Raw genomic sequence first — 20,086 nt, forward strand, 5'->3', positions numbered from 1 at the left:
TAAATCTTTTAAAAATCAAAACAAAACAAATCCTAAACATAAAGATTTTAAATATAGACAGCACTAGTATTGCTCGTTTTCCTTTTGTGTCAGGCTCCACTGTGGCTTGAAGCAGTACTGCAAACCAATATGCAAATACCAAATATGGTTTCTTGCCCTCAAGGCCTTTACAGTCCAAAATGGAAGGACAAAGTAGATAAGAAACATAAGTCAAAGATTAGAAGCAAGAGCTAAGTTAAAACTTAAATAAAGATAACATGAGGGCCAAAAAGTAATAATATAACTTTAAAAACTATTTCAATATGAAAATCTGCTAGGGCAAACTGCTATTATTTTTTACTAAGGACAAATAGGTTGCTTTTAGAGACAAATAACAAATATTCATTAAATAAAAAAATAAATCTCTTTTTAAAGCTTACTACTGTAATGCTTTCATGTGAATTTAATTTTATTTTTATCCCCAGAGACCTGTTATTATATATAATGATTAAATTGTATTCTCAGTTTATCTACCGTCCATTTTGCCCCACTGACAGTGCCAAATGTGATCTTCCAATGTACTAGAAATCAGACTTTTTTTCCAATAACATTTAAAAATTAAATGCATTTGTTTTATCACAATTATATGGTTTTTATTTGTTTACTTCTACTTTTTAGTAAGGGAAATATGATTTTTTTTAAAGATGGCTTTACATATATCCTTAGAGTAATTTTCAAGAGGTACAGTTATTCCCACTAAAAAGGTAGAGGAAATGGTGTTTAAGCAAATCTCCAACCTATTGTACTATTTTTTTTTTTAATTAATAACACGGGGCTTCCCTGGTAGCGCAGTGGTTGAGAGCCCGCCTGCCAATGCAGGGGACACGGGTTCGTGTCCCAGTCCGGGAAGATCCCACATGCCGTGGAGCGGTTGGGCCCGTGAGCCATGGCTGCTGAGCCTACGCGTCTGGAGCCTGTGCTCCGCAACGGGAGAGGCCACAACAGTGAGAGGCCCGCGTACCGCAAAAAAAAAAAAATTAATAACACGGGCTTAAATTCTTTTTCTCACTTTTAATCACATTGGAAACTGATTCACCTCTAGAACTAGTACCCTGCCAATCTGACAAATGACAACACTCTCTATCAAGATAACCACCATTATCACTAGGCCTAGGAATAACAGTTGTGATTTTTAAACTTTAAAAACATAAAAAATACCGTGTTAATGTAAATAAATATATCCTATAAATGTATAGATTATATTAATTTTTTAATTATAAATTTGCTATTATACATCAGATAAATTTTCAACATATAAATATTTAATGACACTAAAATCCTATAATTTTTCCTTGATTTTAATGGGAACCAAGATGCAATTTAATTGATATCTCTGCCAAGGAAAGTAATACTAATTAAAAAATACATATGTAGGTCATTGTAACTTTTAAGAATGCAGTAATTCCATTAGAAGCAGCATGGTATAATAGAAAAAGTCCTTGACTGAGAGGCTAATGAATTGAAAGTCTGCCATTCTCTTACCTAGGCTACAACCCGGCAAGGCAATTAACTATGGTAGGATTCAGGTCCCTCATCTGTAAAAAGAGGGGGATGAATAAGATCAGCTTAGAGTTCTACCCAGGTGCCTCAAGGACCAACATCAGGGCATCAAAGAGCTTGATAGTTTTAGCTCCACTCAATTCACTCCCTTCTTAAACAAAGCACTTTGTTATTTAGCCTCTTTTTTAGATACTGGAGCTTTACATAATATTTCTTTAATAATAAAAAAAGATTTAGCTCCTTTTTAAAAGTTTAAAAACCACTAGATTAGAAGTCCTCCAAGATCCCTTCTAAGGCTAACATACAATGATTTTATATATTGGAATAAAGAAATTACAGCCACTGGAAGGATCCTTAAGGTACCTAAATTGACAGCCAAAGGTTTTTATAGCCCTAGGAGCTGCTGAACAGAACTAGAAGGAGAGAAAGCACCTCCAAAACCTGCTGCTCAAGTAGCAGACAGGAAGGAGAAGAGCTGGGACAAGCTCAGCTGCCATACACGGCTGCTAAGAGAAATCAATACGATAAAACTCAAACTTATACGGCAGATACAGGCAAACTCTGGATGGCATATCAAGATGATAGACTCCATAATACGTGTTTATTCACATGCCTGGATGGAATTATATAACCAATAAACTAGTGAGCAAGTGTCTGTGTGCAATCTAGTTAATACAATCTAGTTAACTTTTAAAAAATACTAGACCTATTAATCTTTAGTTTACATTCATTTAAAACAAAGAGGGGGCTTCCCTGCTTGCGCAGTGGTTGACAGTCCGCCTGCCGATGCAGGGTACATGGGTTCGTGTCCCGGTCCGGGAAGATCCCACATGCTGCGGAGCGGCTGGGCCCGTGAGCCATGGCCGCTGAGCCTGCGCATCCGGAGCCTGTGCTCCGCAACGGGAGAGGCCACAACAACAAAGAAGGAGGCAGCACTGATCAAAGAATCCTCTATGGCAGGGGTCTCCAAGCCCCGGGCTGCGGACTGCTACGGAACTGGGCCACACAGGAGGTGGAGAGCGGTGGGCGAGGGAGCGAAGCTCCATCTGCCGCCCCCATCGCTGCATTACTGCCTGAACCATCCCCGCACCAGGCCATGGAAAAACTGTCTTCCACGAAACCGGTCCCCGGTGCCAAAAAGGTTGGGGACCCCTGCTCTATGGCACAGTACTTTATTACCAACCAAATATAGATGTTTAATAAGAGCTCTATAAGAAAAGGTGCTCCAAGAATCGGTTCTATGGTAGAGTATATCTAAAAGAACAAACATGCAAGAGTAAGTTCAGGAATATTCAGAAAGAAGGGTAAGGGCAGGGACTTGCCCTGCCATTAATTATAATACATCAGAAAGCAAACTAAAGAAAAAATAGGAGTACTGCAGTGATAAATAGGGCAGTGGAATAGAGCTTTAAGAATGAGAATTAGAATCAGGAGGGAAAGACATATTATTCAGTAAATGGTATAAATGGACAACTGGCTAGCCATCTGGCATAAAAAAAAATTCAACAGGCTCCAACACAGAAGAGTGATGTGCTAGGTAGAAAGACGCTAACAAATACAGCCAAGGATATAGTTTCTTTAATGGCATATGATGCTGAAGCTTGTCTGAAAAAGCAGGGCCACACAAAGCAGAATTCAGAGCAGCATGCTCCCAGGTGGAAGCTTCCCAGGTCAGCAACACATCCCATGAGAACATACAGGTAGATGCCTCTACTATTCTCCTGGTGAGAGAACCATGCACCCTCCTGTTCTGGGGAGGCTTTGTGCCACTCTGGACTCTCCTGACTGTTCTGGAGACTCTGACCGTATGTCTGGTGCTCACCAGGTCTAAGTAACTTGTTCAAAACAGCTCTAGGACTTACCTGAATGTTTAATGAAAGACCAGTTAGAGTGAAGATCAATTTCCCAGGCTTCCTAGAGAAGTGACTACCCGGCAGGACCGGGCCTCAGTCAAGGACTCTTCCTATAAGATTCCCATCTCACTCCTTATATTAGATAACCTCCAGTCAGGTCAAAGATTTAAATATAAGAATATCAGTAATAACAGTCCTAATGTTTAAAAAAAAAAAAAGCTCTGAGAAAAGCATGAGTAACAACACATTGAAAAATGGGCAAAGAATATGAAGATAATTCAAAGAGGGCAAAATACAATGGCAAATATAGGTATGAAAAGATGCCGTAATTCTCAATATAAATGCATTTCCAAACAGAGAGAGAGCACAAGTCAATTCAATAAAATCCTAGGGCACATACATGTTACCTACAAGACACATGTTACCTGCCTGCCTTTGGTGCATTAACCCATAAATATACACAGGTGAATTAGCAAACCAGTAGGGCTTAACCATATGACTGTAACTTGCACTGTGCAAATGTCTGCTGTCAGGTATCATTCTAACAGGTTGGACTCTAAATCAAGAAGCTAATTGTATTTAATTATATAATTTTGAGCTTCTCAAATTTAATTCCATTAAATGTATATGATGAAACTAAAACAATATAAAGTGTTGTTGACAAAAAGAAAGAAAAAAAGTCTCCATACATAACTGAATCATTTTTAAGTCCTAGCCAAAACTGATGAGCCAAATGTGAGACCTTCTTAAAACCTAGGTAGTAATGAACTAAATTCTAGGAATACCATAAGGATTTTTAAAAAGGAATATATAATGAGAGGACAGCATAAGCATTAAGCATATAACTAAATGAACAAAGAAAGATAAGGAAAAGCAGTAGCCACTACAAAATTATAAAATAACTTTCTTTTAAAACGGATTTAATTAATAGTGTCAGCAAAGGGCACTACACTCAAGACAGAATTTCTTACTAATCTATTTGATGTACCCTCTTTAAGGGAAGATTGGACAAAAATGATCTGATGATATAATGGAAAGATTTCAAATCAATTTTTTCAGTAAGTAAGAAGTCTCTGCTATATTATATGCTCTGCTGTGGTCCCCAATCCCTGGCTAACAGTATGTGATTTTTGCTTTTAAAAAAGAGAGGCCAACTTGAGGCATAGGTAGGTTCTCTTTATGCTGTAGGACCACCACTGTCTCAATCCAAACTATCAAATTCACTTTGCTTGCTTCCAACAAATTTTAGACTAGGAAAATGTTCATCACCTTCTAGCTTCACTAAAAACTGGTTTCACTTCATTTCCTTCTAGTATTAATCTATATGTATATACATACTTGTAAAAATATACATAAATCTGGCACACTTTTTTTCCTTCCACAGACATTTGATGAACAAATGCCTATATGTATATTTTTCTCCCTCTCCTTAAAAAAAAAAAAAGAAAAGAAAAAAAAAACTTTATTTTTAGGATTATTTTTATTTAGGATAGTTTAAGATTTACAAAACCAGTACACAGTTCCCATATTCCACACACCCAATTTTCACTATTATTAACATCTAACATTAGTATGGTACATTTGTTGTTATTCAATCAATATTAATACATTATTAACTGAGATCTATACTTTATTCAGATTGCCTTAGTTTTTAGGTAATGTCCTTTTTCTGTTCCAGGATTCCATCCAGGGTATCGCATTACATTTAAGAGGTCATGGCTCCCCAGGCTCTTCTTCGCTATGACAATTCCTCAAACTTATTTTTGATGACTTTGACAGTTTTGAGAACTAGTCAGATATTTTGTAGAATGACCCTCAACTGGGATTTGTCAAGGGTTTTTTTCACTATTAGACTAGAGTATGTGTTTTTAGGAAGAAGTGTTATTTTTTAATTTAACCTAATTTTGCAAATTTCCTTCAATACTGCTATACAATCTTTATTTGCCCAAATATTTATATATCTTTAGTCTGTAATCACAGTATTCATATATTTTATATTCTTCCCTTTTACATTTCCTCTTAGAATGGCTATTATTAAAACGACAAGATATAACAGATGTTGGAGAGGATGTGAAAAAAAGGGAACCCTTGTACACTGTTGGTGGGACTGTAAATTGGAATAGTCACTATGGAAAATAGTATGGGGATTCCTCAAAACATTAAGAATAGAACTACCATATGACCTAGCTATTTCACTTCTGGGTATTTACCCAAAGAACACAAAAACACTAATTCAAAAAGACATCTGCACTCTTATGTTCACTGCAGCATTATTTACAATAGCTGAGACATGGAAACAACCTAGGTGTCCATCGATGGATAAAGGGATGAAGAAGATGTGGTATATTCGTACACAATGGAATACTACTCAGCCATAAAAAAGAATGAAATCCTGACATTTGCAACAACATGTATAGACCTTGAGGGTATTATACCAAGTAAAATAAGTCAGAAGGAGAAAGACAAATACTGTATGATTTCACTCACGTGTGGAATCTAGAAAAATAAAACAAAAAAAACTCATAGATACAGAGAACAGATTAGTGTTTACCGAAGAGAAGGGGACTGGGGGGAGGTGAGCAAGGGGTGAAGGGGGTCAACTGTATGGTGATAGATTATAACTAGACGCCTGGTTTGTAGTGTATACAGATGTTGAATTACAATGCTGTACACCTTAAACTTATATAATAATTTTAAAAAACAAACCAAGAAAAAGGATAACTTAAAAAAAAAAAAGAATAAATGGATGGATTTTTCCTCACTACAACAAAATACTTCCTTTAACTCATTTAACATTTCTTCTTTTTAACCCATTATTGACCAGGGGATTTTTGTAGAAACTAACGCCTGTGGCCTTAATACATTTCTGGTCAAAAATGTGTTAACTGGAGTAAATTCCTAGAGAGAGATTCTTAAAGGGTATGAATATTCTTATGGTTCTTGATACAATATCTAAATTGTTTTTTGCAAAGGGACTATATTTATAATCCCACCACCAATATCTGATTAACCATTTCTCCATAAACTCACTGACTCTAGGTGTTGTTTTTAAATTATCCCTTAATTTAAATAGAGTAGATAATACTTGAACTCTCAACCTTAAATATATTTTCCTATTCTATTTCATCTTTTGAGAATTACCTGTTCCTATCCTTTGGCCATTTTATTCTATTTTGGTCCTGAAATTTGTTTGTTTAATGTATTTGAATCTGATTTTATGTTTAGAGAAGATTAGATACTAACCTTTTCATACTGATCTAAACACTTCTGTTCCATTGTTAGAGCTGTTATCTATGCTTTTGATATATTTCAAGGATTATACTTTTATAATCACGTACATTTTTTCCCTTGGTCCTGACTTTTATATTTAAATACTACCATAGCACTTGGACGAAGACAGGGTCGCCGCTGCAGCGGAGCCTCGGGCCACCCACTCCTGCTCCTAACTTACCGCTGTTCGCTCTCGCCAAGGAACAAGTCAGTCAGGAAGCTGTGCCACAGCCATCCATGGCTTTTAAAGATACCGGAAAGACTCCAGTGGAGCCCGAGGTGGTGATTCACCGCATTAGAATCACCCTCACCAGCCACAACGTGAAGTCTTTGGAGAAGGGATGTGCTGACCTGATCAGACGTGCGAAGGAAAAGAATCTCAAAGCGAAAAGGACCAGTTCAGATGTCTACCAAGACTCTGAGAATAACTACAAGGAAAACTCCTTGTCGTGACGGTTCTAAGACTTGGGATTTTTTCCAGATGAGGATCCACAAGGGACTCATTGACCTGCACAGTCCTTCTGAGATTGTCAAGCAGATCACTTCCATCAGTATTGAGCCAGGAGTCGAGGCTGAAGTCACCAGTGCAGATGCTTAAATCAACATTTTTAATAAATTGATAATCAGTTGTTAAAAAAAAAAATACTACCATAATCATTAGTGCTACCCATCAAATAGTTCCAGTTCTTTTCCCAAGCACATGGTAGTTTTGTACGTCCTTGGCCCCTGGAAAATTAAGTAAGTCCAAGTGATTGACTTTTTTCTTTTAACCAAGAGAATATGAATAAAAAAGACATGTTGCTGTCAGAGAATAGGTTTTAAGAGCCAGTATGCAATTCCTCACTCTCACTTCTCATCGGCCATGGAAACTGGCAATGTTCCAGAGAGCAGATAATCAATCAGTCTGGGTCCCAGAGCAGCCATAATGCATGTGTAGCAAACCACTGACACGTATGCCACTAAGAGGGTTGCTACTGCAGCAAGACCTAGCTTATCCTGACTACTATAACTCTGAGAGTTATTCTAGTAAGTAGTATGCAGACGGGGACCTATATAAATCATTTTCATTGCATTGCAAATATAAATCATTTTCATTGCATTTCATGCATTTCATTTCATAACTCTGAGAGTTATTCTAGTAAGTAGTATGCAGACGGGGACCTATATAAATCATTTTCATTGCATACTATAACTCTGAGAGTTATTCTAGTAAGTAGTATGCAGACGGGGACCTATATAAATCATTTTCATTGCATAAATCATTTTCATTGCATTTTCATTGCATTCTGGCAGTATCTACTGTTGCCTCTCTCATGTGGGGCATTTTGAGAATTCTGCAATACTCTCTCCTTGACCAAACTGCAGTCAGACTCCTCTGATCATTCTTCTCAAATGGGCCTTGACCTTGCCTCCCATCCTTACTGGGACTGCATAGTCCAGCTTTAGCAAGAATCCTGCTAAGTCAGTTTACAGAATTTCCTGTCCTTGCTATCTGATCACCCTGGCTTGCCCTCAGCAAGAATCCTGTTAAGTTGGTTTAGCAAGAATCTCCCTATCCTTGATGTCTCCTCTTAGTATTTTCCCTCCACTGATCACCCCCACCTCATTCTGCCTGTTGGCTATAAATTTCCAATTGTCCTTGCTGTACTCAGAACTGAGCCCAGTTGTATACTGAGGGGCTCCTTTCCCCTATTGCAATGGTTCCTGGATGAAATCCATTTTTACCATTTTAACTACTGTCATCTCTGGTTTTCTTTGACAGAACCTCCCTCTGTAACATTCTCTGGCGCAGAAGAGACATTCTTCAGCATACCTCTAAAAAGTCCTCAGCTCCTATGTCACTGGTATAACTTTGAGGTTGCTTCTGCCCAGCAGGCAATTCTCTTTGGTAAGTTTCTTTCAAGATGGCTGTAGCCTGTCTAGCCTCTAAAGTGTTTGGTTGGCCCAAAGGAAACACCTTTAATTCAACATCACTGGACACACAGAGGAAGTTGTGTGTCCTGGCTCTTCCACTGTACGGCTATTTTATATATCGCTTACCTTTACACCTCCCCAGTAAAGCAGCAGCTGCCCCCAGTCTCTGGGCCATCAGTAATTCCAGGGGGCCCAAATCACACTTTTCCAAGAATTCTCTAACACTCCACTCAGACAGCATCCTAGGGAGGCCTAACTATTTTCCACAACCCAGCAGACATTCAGCCAGAGAAGTATTTTTCCTCCTGAAAAGTTCTCCAATCTTTCAGAGAAATTGTTTGCAACCCACATGGAAGACAATATAAACACTACAGCACTCCCTCTTGGGTTGATAACTCTTCCAAGAATCCTTTGCTCCCACTTAAGTCTCTCTTTATCTTGTACCGACTAGAGGTAATAGAGTTCCAGTACAAATCACAGCCACTTTCCAGCAGGTTCAGCACCTCTGCTTATACTGCAGGGCTCCTTTGTCAACTACTGTCCTCAATTTTGAGCTCCAAGAAAAATGCTTAGGTGACAAGAAAAAAATCCCACTTTACATCCTATTATACGAAACTGTATCTTAAAATACTTAGTATTTTTCACTTAACATTATGTTTTTGGGGATTTACCTGTGCTGAAACATGTAGTTCTTGTTTATTTAATGAAATTATTAGACAGTATTCCATTACATGAATAAACCACATACATTCCCCTACTAAGAGACTTTTTTGCTACTATAAATCATACTGCAATGAACAATCTTATACAGGTCTCATCTGTAAAAGTTCCTCTAGGGTAAGCACCTAGTATTGGAACTTCTGGATTAAGAGATTTTGAGTATCTTCTACTTTACTGTCATTAAAATACTTTCCAAGGTGGCAGTACCAACTTATACTCTCACTAGCAATGTATGAGTTTTTCACTATACTTAGATTTACCAGACTTAATTTTGGAGGAATCTGGTGGGTACTAAATTATATCTTGTTTTGACCTGCATTTCCCAGAAGCAAATTGAAAAAAGTTAATTTAGGTAGATCAACTATATCAATGCTGCTGAAAAGTCAACAAGGATGAGGACCACAAGTTAACCACTGGATACAGCAATATAGATTTCGTGTTGCTTTGCCAAGGTAGAAGCACATGCCAGACTAGAACTGATTAAAGGAAAGATGGAAGGAAAGAAACTGGGAACAGCAAGTACAGGCAAATCTCTTGAGGAGTTTTGATACAAAGAGCAAAGAAATAGGGCAGTAGGCAGAAGAGAAGTGCAATCGAGGAAAACATGGTGTGGGTTTTGAGATTTTTTTTTCAGGATGGGAGAAATGACTGATAGTAGAAATGATCTGGTAGAGTCAAAAATTGATGAGGTAGAAGTGTGAGTAGAGAACTGCTGGAGAGATGCCTTCCGTGGGCATGAGAGGACAGAAATTAAGCATAATCAAACATAAACAGTATTTTTATGCTAAAAAACACAGAACACTGATGAAAGAAATCAAAGAAGATCTAAATAAATAGACAGACATACCATATTTATGGATTAGAAGAATAAAAATGGTTAAGATGTCAATTCTCCCCACACTGACAGATGAGTTTAATGCCATTCCTATCAAAATCCCAGCGAGACTTTTTCTGTATATAGACAAGGTTATTCTAAACTACATAATGATCAAGGGATCAATCCAAGAAGATATAACAATTATAAGTATTTATGCACCCAACACAGGAGCACCTCAATACATAAGGCAAATGCTAACAACCATAAAAGGGGAAATTGACATTAACACAATAATAGTGGGGGACTTTAACACCCCACTTACACCAATGGACAGATCATCCAAACAGAAAATAAATGAAGAAACACAAGATTTAAATGACACAATGGACCAGATATATTTAATTGATATTTATAGGACATTCCATCTGAAAGTAGCAGAATACACTTCCTTCTCAAGTCCACACAGAACACTCTCCAGGATAGATCACATCTTGGGTCACAAATCAAGCCTCGGAAAATTCAAGAAGACTGAAATCATATCAAGCATCTTTTCTGAGATTATAATCGCTATGAGATTAGAAATCAATTACAGGGGGAAAAAACTGTAAAAAACACAAATACATGGAGGCTAAACAGGGTGCTACTAAATAATCAAGAGATCACTGAAGAAATCAAAAGCACACAGAAAAATGACAAAAATACAAAATGACCCACAACCTATGGGATGCAGCAGAAGCAGTTTTAAGAGGGAAGTTTATAGCAATTCGATCCCACCTCAAGAAACAAGAAAAATCTCAAATTAACAATCTAATCTTACACCTAAAGCAAACAGAGAAAGAAGAACAAAGAAAACCCAAAGTCAGTAGTAGGAAAGAAATCATAAAGATCAGAGCAGAAGTAAATGAAATAGAAACAAAGAAAACAATAGCAAAGATCAATAAAAGTAAAAGTTAGTTCTTTGAGAAGATAAACAAAATCGATAAACCCTTAGCTAGAATTAACAAGAAAAAAAGGGAGAGGACGCAAATCAGTAAAATTAGAAATGAAAAAGGAGAGATCACAACTGACACCACAGAGATAAAACGGATTATAAGAGACTACTACAAGCAACTATATGCCAATAAAATGGACAACCTCGAAGAAATGTGCAAATTCTTGGAAAGGTACAATTTTCCAAGAATTAGAATATATAAACAGACCTGTCACAAGGAATGAAATTGAAACTGTAATTAAAAATCTTCCAACAAACAAAAGTCCAGAACCAGATGGCTTCACAGGCAAATTCTATCAAACATTTAGAGAAGAGCTAACACTATCCTCCTCAAACTCTTCCAAAAAATTACAGAGGGAGAAACACTCCCGAATTCGTTCTTCGAGGCCACCATCACCCTGATACCAAAACCAGACAAAGATATCACAAAAAAAGAAAATTACAGGGGACGGGCGGGGGCTGGGAGCTGAGGCTCGGGCTTTGGAGTTTAGATCCCAGGGAGAGGACTGGAGTTGGCCGCGTAAACACAGCCTTAAGGGGTTAGTGCACCACTGCTGGCTAGCCGGGAGGGAGTCGGGAAACGTCTGGAGATGCCGAAGAGACAAGAGACTTTTTCTTGCCGCTTTGTTTCCTGGTGTGAGAGGAGAGGGGATTAAGAGCACTGCTTAAAGGAGCTCCAGAGACCGGCTCGAGCCGCGGCTATCAGTGCTGACCCTAGAGACCGGCATGAGACGCTAAGGCTGCTGCTGCCGCCACCAAGAAGCCTGTGTGCGAGCACAGGTCACTATCCCCACGTCCCCTCCCCGGAGCCTGTGCAGCCCGCCACTGCCAGGGTCCCGTGATCCAGGGAAAACTTCCCCGGGAGAATGCACGGCGCACCTCAGGCTGGTGCAATGTCACGCTGGCCTCTGCAGCCACAGGCTCGCCCCGCACTCTGTGCCCCTCCCTCCCCCCGGCCTGAGTGAGCCAGAGCCCCCGAATCAGCGGCTCCTTTAACCCTGTCCTGTCTGAGTGAAGAACAGACACCCTCAGGCGACCTACACGCAGAGGCGGGGCCAAATCTAAAGCTGAGCCCCGGGAGCTGTGGGAACAAAGAAGAGAAAGGGAAATCTCTCCCAGCAGCCTCAGGACCAGCGGATTAAAGCTCCACAATCAACTTGAGGTACCCTGCATCTGTGGAATACCTGAATGGACAACAAATCATCCCAAGTTAAGGAGGTGGACTTTGGTAGCAAGATAGATTATTTTTTCCCCTTTTCCTCTTTTTGTGAGTGTGTATGTGTATGCTTCTGTGTGAGATATTGTCTGTATAGCTTTGCTTTCACCATTTGTCCTAGGGTTCTGTTCGTCCGTTGTTTTTTTTTTGTTGTTGTTTTTTAACTTTTTAAAATTTTTTTCTTAATAATTATTTTTTATTTTAATAACTTTATTTTATTTTTATCCTTTTTTTCTTTCCTTTTTTCCTTCTTCCTTCCTTCCTTCCTTTCCTTCCCTCCCTCCCTACCTGCCTCCCCCCACCCCTCTCTCTCTTTCTTTCTTTATATTTTTTTTCCCTTTTATTCTGAGCCATGTGGAGGACAGTCTCCTGGTCTTCCAGCCAGGAGTCACGGCTGTGCAACTAAGGTGAGAGCCAACTTCAGGACACTGGTCCACAAGAGACGCCCCAGCTCCACGTAATATCAAACGGCAAAAATCTCCCAGAGATCTCCATCTCAACACCAAGACCCAGCTTCACTCAACAACCAGCAAGCTACAGTGCTAGATATCCACCCTATACCAAACAACTAGCAAGAAAGGTACACAGCCCCATCCATTAGCAGAGAGGCTGCCTAAATGATAATAAGGCCACAGACACCCCAAAACACACCATCAGACGTACACCTGCCCACCAGAAAGACAAGATCCAGCCTCATTCACCAGAACACAGGCACTAGTCCCCACCAGGAAGCCTACACAACCCACTGAACCAACCTTAGCCACTGGGGACAGACACCAAAAACAACGGGAACTACGAACTGCAGCCTGCAAAAAGGAGACCCCAAACACAGTAAGATAAGCAAAATGAAAAGACAGAAAAACACACAGCAGATAAAGGAGCAAGTTAAAACCCACCAGACCTAACAAATGAAGAGGAAACAGACAGTCTACCTGAAAGAGAATTCAGAATAATGATAGTAAAGATGATCCAAAATCTTGGAAATAGAATAGAGAAAATGCAAGAAACATTTAACAAGGACCTAGAAGAACTAAAGAGGAAAGAAGCAATGATGAACAACACAATAAATGAAATTAAAAATACTCTAGAAGGGATCAATAGCAGAATAACTGAGGCAGAAGAACAGATAAGTGACCTGGAAGATAAAATAGTGGAAATAATTACTGAACAGCAGAATAAAGAAAAAAGAATGAAAAGAACTAAGGACAGTCTCAGAGACCTCTGGGACAACATTAAACGCACCAACATTCGAATTATAGGGGTCCCAGAAGAAGAAGACAAAAAGAAAGGGACTGAGAAAATATTTGAAGAGATTATAGTTGAAAACTTCCCTAATATGAGAAAGGAAATAGTTAATAAAGTCCAGGAAGCATAAGAGTCCCATACAGGATAAATCCAAGGAGAAACACGCCAAGACACGTATTAATCAAACTATCAAAAATTAAATACAAAGAAAACATATTAAAAGCAGCAAGGGAAAAACAACAAATAACACACAAGGGAATCCCCATAAGGTTAACAGCTGATCTTTCAGCAGAAACACTGCAAGCCAGAAGGTAGTGTCAGGACATATTTAAAGTGATGAAGGGGAAAAACCTACAACCAAGATTACTCTACCCAGCAGGGATCTCATTCAGATTTGATGGAGAAATTAAAACCTTTACAAACAAGGAAAAGCTGGGAGTTCAGCACCACCAAACCAGCTTTACAATAAATGCTAAAGGAACTTCTCTAGGCAAGAAACACAAGAGAAGGAAAAGACCTACAATAACAAACCCCAAACAATTAAGAAAATGGGAATAGGAACATACATATCGATAATTACCTTAAATGTAAATGGATTAAATGCTCCCCCCAAAAGACACAGACTGGCTGAATGTATACAAAAACAAGATCCATATGCTGTCTACAAGAGACCCACTTCAGACCTAGGGACACATACAGACTGAAAGTGAGGGGATGGAAAAAGATATTCCATGCAAATGAAAATCAAAAGAAAGCTGGAGTAGCAATTCTCATATCAGACAAAATAGACTTTAAAATAGAGACGATTACAAGAGACAAAGAAACACTACATAATGATCAAGAGATTGATCCAAGAAGAAGATATAACAATTGTAAATATTTATGCACCCAACATAAGAGCACCTCAATACATAAGGCAAATGCTAACAGCCATAAAAGGGGAACTCGACAGTAACACGATCATAGTAGGGGACTTTAACACCTCACTTTCACCAATGGACAAATCATCCAAAATGAAAATAAATAAGGAAACACAAGCTTTAAATAATACATTAAACAAGATAAACTTAATTGATATTTATAGGATATTCCGTCCAAAAACAACAGAATACACATTTTTCTCAAGTGCTCATGGAACATTCTCCAGGATAGATCATATCTTGGGTCACAAATCTTGCCTCGGTAAATTTAAGAAAATTGAAATTGTATCAAGTATCTTTTCCGACCACAACACTATGAGACTAGATATCAATTACAGGAAAAGATCTGTAAAAAATGCAAACACATGGAGGCTAAACAATACACTACTTAATAATGAAGTGATCACTGAAGAAATCAAAGAGGAAATCAAAAAATACCTAGAAACAAATAACAAATGAGACACGACGACCCAAAACCTATAGGATGCAGCAAAAGCAGTTCTAAGAGGGAAGTTTATAGGAATACAATCCTACCTTAAGAAACAAGAAACATCTCAAATAAACAACCTAACCTTGCACCGAAAGCAATTAGAGAAAGAAGAACAAAAAAACCCCAAAGTTAGCAGAAGGAAACATATCATACAGACCAGAATAGAAATAAGTGAAAAAGAAATGAAGGAAACGATAGCAAAGATCAATAAAACTAAAAGCTGGTTCTTTGAGAAGATAAACAAAATTGATAAACCATTAGCCAGACTCATCAAGAAAAAAAGGGAGAAGACTCAAATCAATAGAATTAGAAATGAAAAAGGAGAAGTAACAACTGATACTGCAGAAATACAAAGGATCATGAGAGATTACTACAAGCAACCCTATGCCAATAAAATGGACAACCTGGAAGAAATCAACAAATTCTTAGAAATGCACAACCTGCCAAGATTGAACCAGGAAGAAATAGAAAATATGAAGAGCCCAATCACAAGCACTGAATATGAAACTGTGATTAAAAATCTTCCAACAAACAAAAACCCAGGACCACATGGCTTCACAGGCGAATTCTATCAAACACTTAGAGAAGAGCTAACACCTATCCTTCTCAAACTCTTCCAAAATATAGCAGAGGGAGGAACACTCCCAAACTCATTCTACGAGGCCACCATCACCCTAATACCAAAACCAGAAAAAGAAGTCACAAAGAAAGAAAACTACAGGCCAATATCACTGATGAATACAGATGCAAAAATCCTCAACCAAATACTAGCAAACAATCCAACAGCACACTAAAAGGCTCATACACCATGATCAAGTGGGGTTTATTCCAGGAATGCAAGGATTCTTCAATATACGCAAATAAATCAAAGTGATACACTATGCTAACAAACTGAAGGAGAAAAACCATATGATCATCTCAATAGATGCAGAAAAAGCTTTCGACAAAATTCAACACCCATTATGATAAAAACCCTGCAGAAAGTAGGCATAGAGGGAACCTTCCGCAACATAATATAGGCCATATATGACAAACCCACAGCCAACATCGTCCTCAATGGTGAAAAACTGAAACCATTCCCACTAAGATCAGGAACAAGACAAGGTTCTCCACTCTCACCACTCTTATTCAACACAGTTTTGGAAGTTTTAGCCACAGCAATCAGAGAAGAAAAAGAAATAACAGGAATCCAAATCGGAAAAGAAGTAAAACTGTCACTGTGTGCAGATGACATGATACTATACATAGAGAATCCTAAAGATGCTACCAGAAAACTACTAGAGCTAATCCATGAATTTGGTAAAGTAGCAGGATACAAAATTAATGCACAGAAATCTCTGGCATTCTTACACACTAGTGATGAAAATTCTGAAAGACAAATTAAGAAAACACTCCCATTTACCATTGCAACAAGAAGAATAAAGTATCTAGGAATAAACCTACCTAAGGAGACAAGAGACCAGTATGCAGAAAATTATGACACTGATGAAAGAAATTAATGATGATACAAATAGATGAAGAGATATACCATGTTCTTGGATTGGAAGAATCAACATTGTGAAAATGACTATACTACCCAAAGCAATCTACAGATTCAGTGCAATCCCTATCAAACTACCACTGGCATTTTTCACAGAACAAGAACAAAAAATTTCACAATTTGTATGGAGACACAAAAGACCCCGAATAACCAAAGCAATTTTGAGAACGAAAAATGGAGCTGGAGGAATCAGGCTCCCTGACTTCAGACTCTACTACAAAGCTACAGTAATCAAGACAGTGTGGTACTGGCACAAAAACAGATATATAGATCAATGGAACACGAAAGAAAGCCCAGATATAAACCCATGCACGTATGGTCCCCTTATCTTTGATAAAGGAGGCAGGAATATACAGTGGAAAAAAGACAGCCTCTTCAGTAAGTCGACAGGTATATGAACACTCCCTAACACCATACATAAAAATAAGCTCAAAATGGATTAAAGACCTAAATGTAAGGACAGACACTATCAAACTCTTAGAGGAAAACATAAGCAGAACACTCTATGACGTAAATCACAGCAAGATCCTTTTGGACCCACCTCCTAGAGAAATGGAAATAAAAACAAAAATAAACAAATGGGAACAAATGAAACTTCAAAGCTTTTTCACAGCAAAGGAAACCATAAACAAGACCAAAAGACAACTGTCAGAATGGGAGAAAATATTTGCAAATGAAGCAACTGACAAAGGATTAATTTCCAAAATTTACAAGCAGCTCATGCAGCTCAGTAACAAAAAAACAAACAACTCAATCCAAAAATGGGCAGAAGACCTAAATAGACATTTCTCCAAAGAAGATATACAGACTGCCAACAAACACATGAAAGAATGCTCAACATCATTAATTATTAGAGAAATGCAAATCAAAACTACAATGAGATATCATCTCACACCAGTCAGAATGGGCATCATCAAAAAATCTAGAAACAATAAACGCTGGAGAAGGTGTGGAGAAAAGGGAACACTCCTGCACTGTTGGTGGGAATGTGAATTGGTACAGCCACTATGGAGAACAGTATGGAGGTTCCTTAAAAAACTACAAATAGGACTACCATATGAACCAGCAATCCCAATACTGGGCATGCACCCTGAGAAAACCATAATTCAAAAAGAGTCATGTACCAAAATGTTCATTGCAGCTCTATTTACAATAGCCTGGAGATGGAAACAACCTAAGTGCCCATCATCAGATGAATGGATAAAGAAGATGTGGCACATATATACAATGGAATATTATTCAGCCATAAAAAGAAACGAAATTGAGCTATTTGTAATGAGGTGGATAGACCTAGAGTCTGTCATACAGAGTAAAGTAAGTCAGAAAGAGAAAGAAAAATACCATATGCTAACACATATATATGGAATTTAAGAAAAAAAAATCTCATGAAGAACCTAGGGGTAAGACAGGAATAAAGACACAGACCTACTAGAGAACGGACTTGAGGATATGGGGAGGGGGAAGGGTGAGCTGTGACAAAGTGAGAAAGAGGCATGGACATATATACACTACCAAATGTAAGGTAGATAGCTAATGGGAAGCAGCCGCATAGCACAAGGAGATCGCTCTGTGCTTTGTGACCACCTGGAGGGGTGGGATAGGGAGGGTGGGAGGGAGGGAGATGCAAGAGGGAAGAGATATGGGAACATATGTATATGTATAACTGATTCACTTTGTTATAAAGCAGAAACTAACACACCATTGTAAAGCAATTATACTCCAAAAAAGATTTAAAAAAAAAAGAAAATTAAAGACTGATATCAATGATGAACATAGACCCAAAATTCCTCAACAAAATACAAGCAAACAGAATCCAACAACACATTGAAAAGATTATACACCATGATCAAGTGGGATTTGTCCCAGGAATGGATGGATTCTTCAGTATACACAAATCAATTAATGTGATACACCACATTAACAAATTGAAGAATAAAAACCATATGATCATCTCAATAGATGCAGAAAAAGCTTCTGACAAATTCACACCCATTTATGATAAAAACTCTCCAGAAAGTGGGCATAGAGGGAAACTACCTCAACATAATAAAGGCCATACATGACAAACCCACAGCAAACATCATTCTCAATGGTGAAAAAACTGAAAGCATTTCCTCTAAGATCAGGAACAAGACAAGGATGTCCACTCTCGTCACTCTTATTCAACATAGTTTGGAAGTCCTAGCCATGGCAATCAGAGAAGAAAAAAATAAAAGGAATACAAATTGGAAAAGAAGAAGTAAATCTGTCACTGTTTGCAGATGAAATGATACTATACACACAATATCCTAAAGATGCCACCAGAAAACTACTAGAGCTAATCAATGAATCTGGTAAAGTTACAGGATACAAAATTAATGCACAGAAATCTCTTACATTCCTATACACTAACAACGAAAGATCAGAAAGAGAAATTAGGGAAACAATCCCCTTTACCACTGCAACAAAAAGAGTAAAATACCTAGAATAAGCCTACGTAAGGAGGCAAAAGACCTGTACTCCGAAAACTATAAAACCCTGATGAAAGAAGTCAAAAATGACACAAAGAGATGGAAAGATATACCATGTTCTTGGAATGGAAGAATCAATACTGTGAAAATGACTATATTATCCTAAGCAATCTACAGAGTCAATGCAATCCCTATCAAATTGACAATTGCATTCTTCACAGAAGGAGAACAAAAAATTTTACAATTTGTATGGAAACAGAAAGGACCCTGAATAGCCAAAGCAATCTTGAGAAAGAAAAATGGAGCTGGAGGAATCAGGCTCCCTGACTTCAAACTATACTACAAAGCTACAATAATCAAGACAGTATGGTACTGGCACAACAACAGCAATATAGATCAATGGTACAGGACAGAAAGCCCAGAGGTAAACCCATGTACATATGGTCACCTAATTTATGACAAAGGAGGCAAGAACATAAAATGGAGAAAAGACAGCCTCTTCAATAAGTGGTGCTGGGAACACTAGACAGCTACATGTAAAAGAATGAAATTAGAACACTCCCTAACACCATACACAAAAATAAACTCAAAATGGATTAAAGACCTAAATGTAAGAATGGATACTATAAAACTCTTAGAGGAAAACATAGGAAAAACACTCTTTGACATAGACCACAGCAAGATCTTTTTTGACCCACCTCCTACAGTAATGAAAATAAAAACAAAAATAAACAAATGAAACCCAATGAAACTTAAAAGCTTTTGCACAGCAAAGGAAACCATAAACAAGATGAAAAGACAACCCTCAGAATGGGAGAAAATATTTGCAAACGAAGCAACAGACAAAGGATTAATCTCCAAAATATACAAACAGCTCATGGAGCTCAATGTCAGAAAAAACAACCCAATCAAAAAATGGGCAGGGCTTCCCTGGTGGCACAGTGGTTAAGAATCTGCCTGCCAATGCAGGGGACACAGGTTCAAGCTCTGGTCTGGGAAGATCCCACATGCTGCAGAGCAACTAAGCCCATGCACCACAACTACTGAGCCTGCACTGTAGAGCCTGCAAGCCACAACTACTGAGCCTGTGTGCCACAACTAGTGAAGCCTGTGCTCCTAGA

General features: G+C 38.2%; 1 protein-coding gene and 1 pseudogene across 2 annotated transcripts in view; one reads left to right on the plus strand and one right to left on the minus strand.

Annotated features, from left to right (window-relative positions):
* Positions 1-20,086, minus strand: part of ZDHHC17 (zDHHC palmitoyltransferase 17) — a 139,104-nt gene that overhangs the window by 106,708 nt on the left and 12,310 nt on the right. The gene's annotated exons all lie outside the window — the stretch shown is intronic.
* LOC101323494 (small ribosomal subunit protein uS10-like) lies at positions 6,900-7,260 on the plus strand (annotated as a pseudogene).

Source organism: Tursiops truncatus, chromosome 11 (genome assembly GCF_011762595.2).
Source record: "Tursiops truncatus isolate mTurTru1 chromosome 11, mTurTru1.mat.Y, whole genome shotgun sequence".
Classification (NCBI taxonomy): domain Eukaryota; kingdom Metazoa; phylum Chordata; class Mammalia; order Artiodactyla; family Delphinidae; genus Tursiops; species Tursiops truncatus.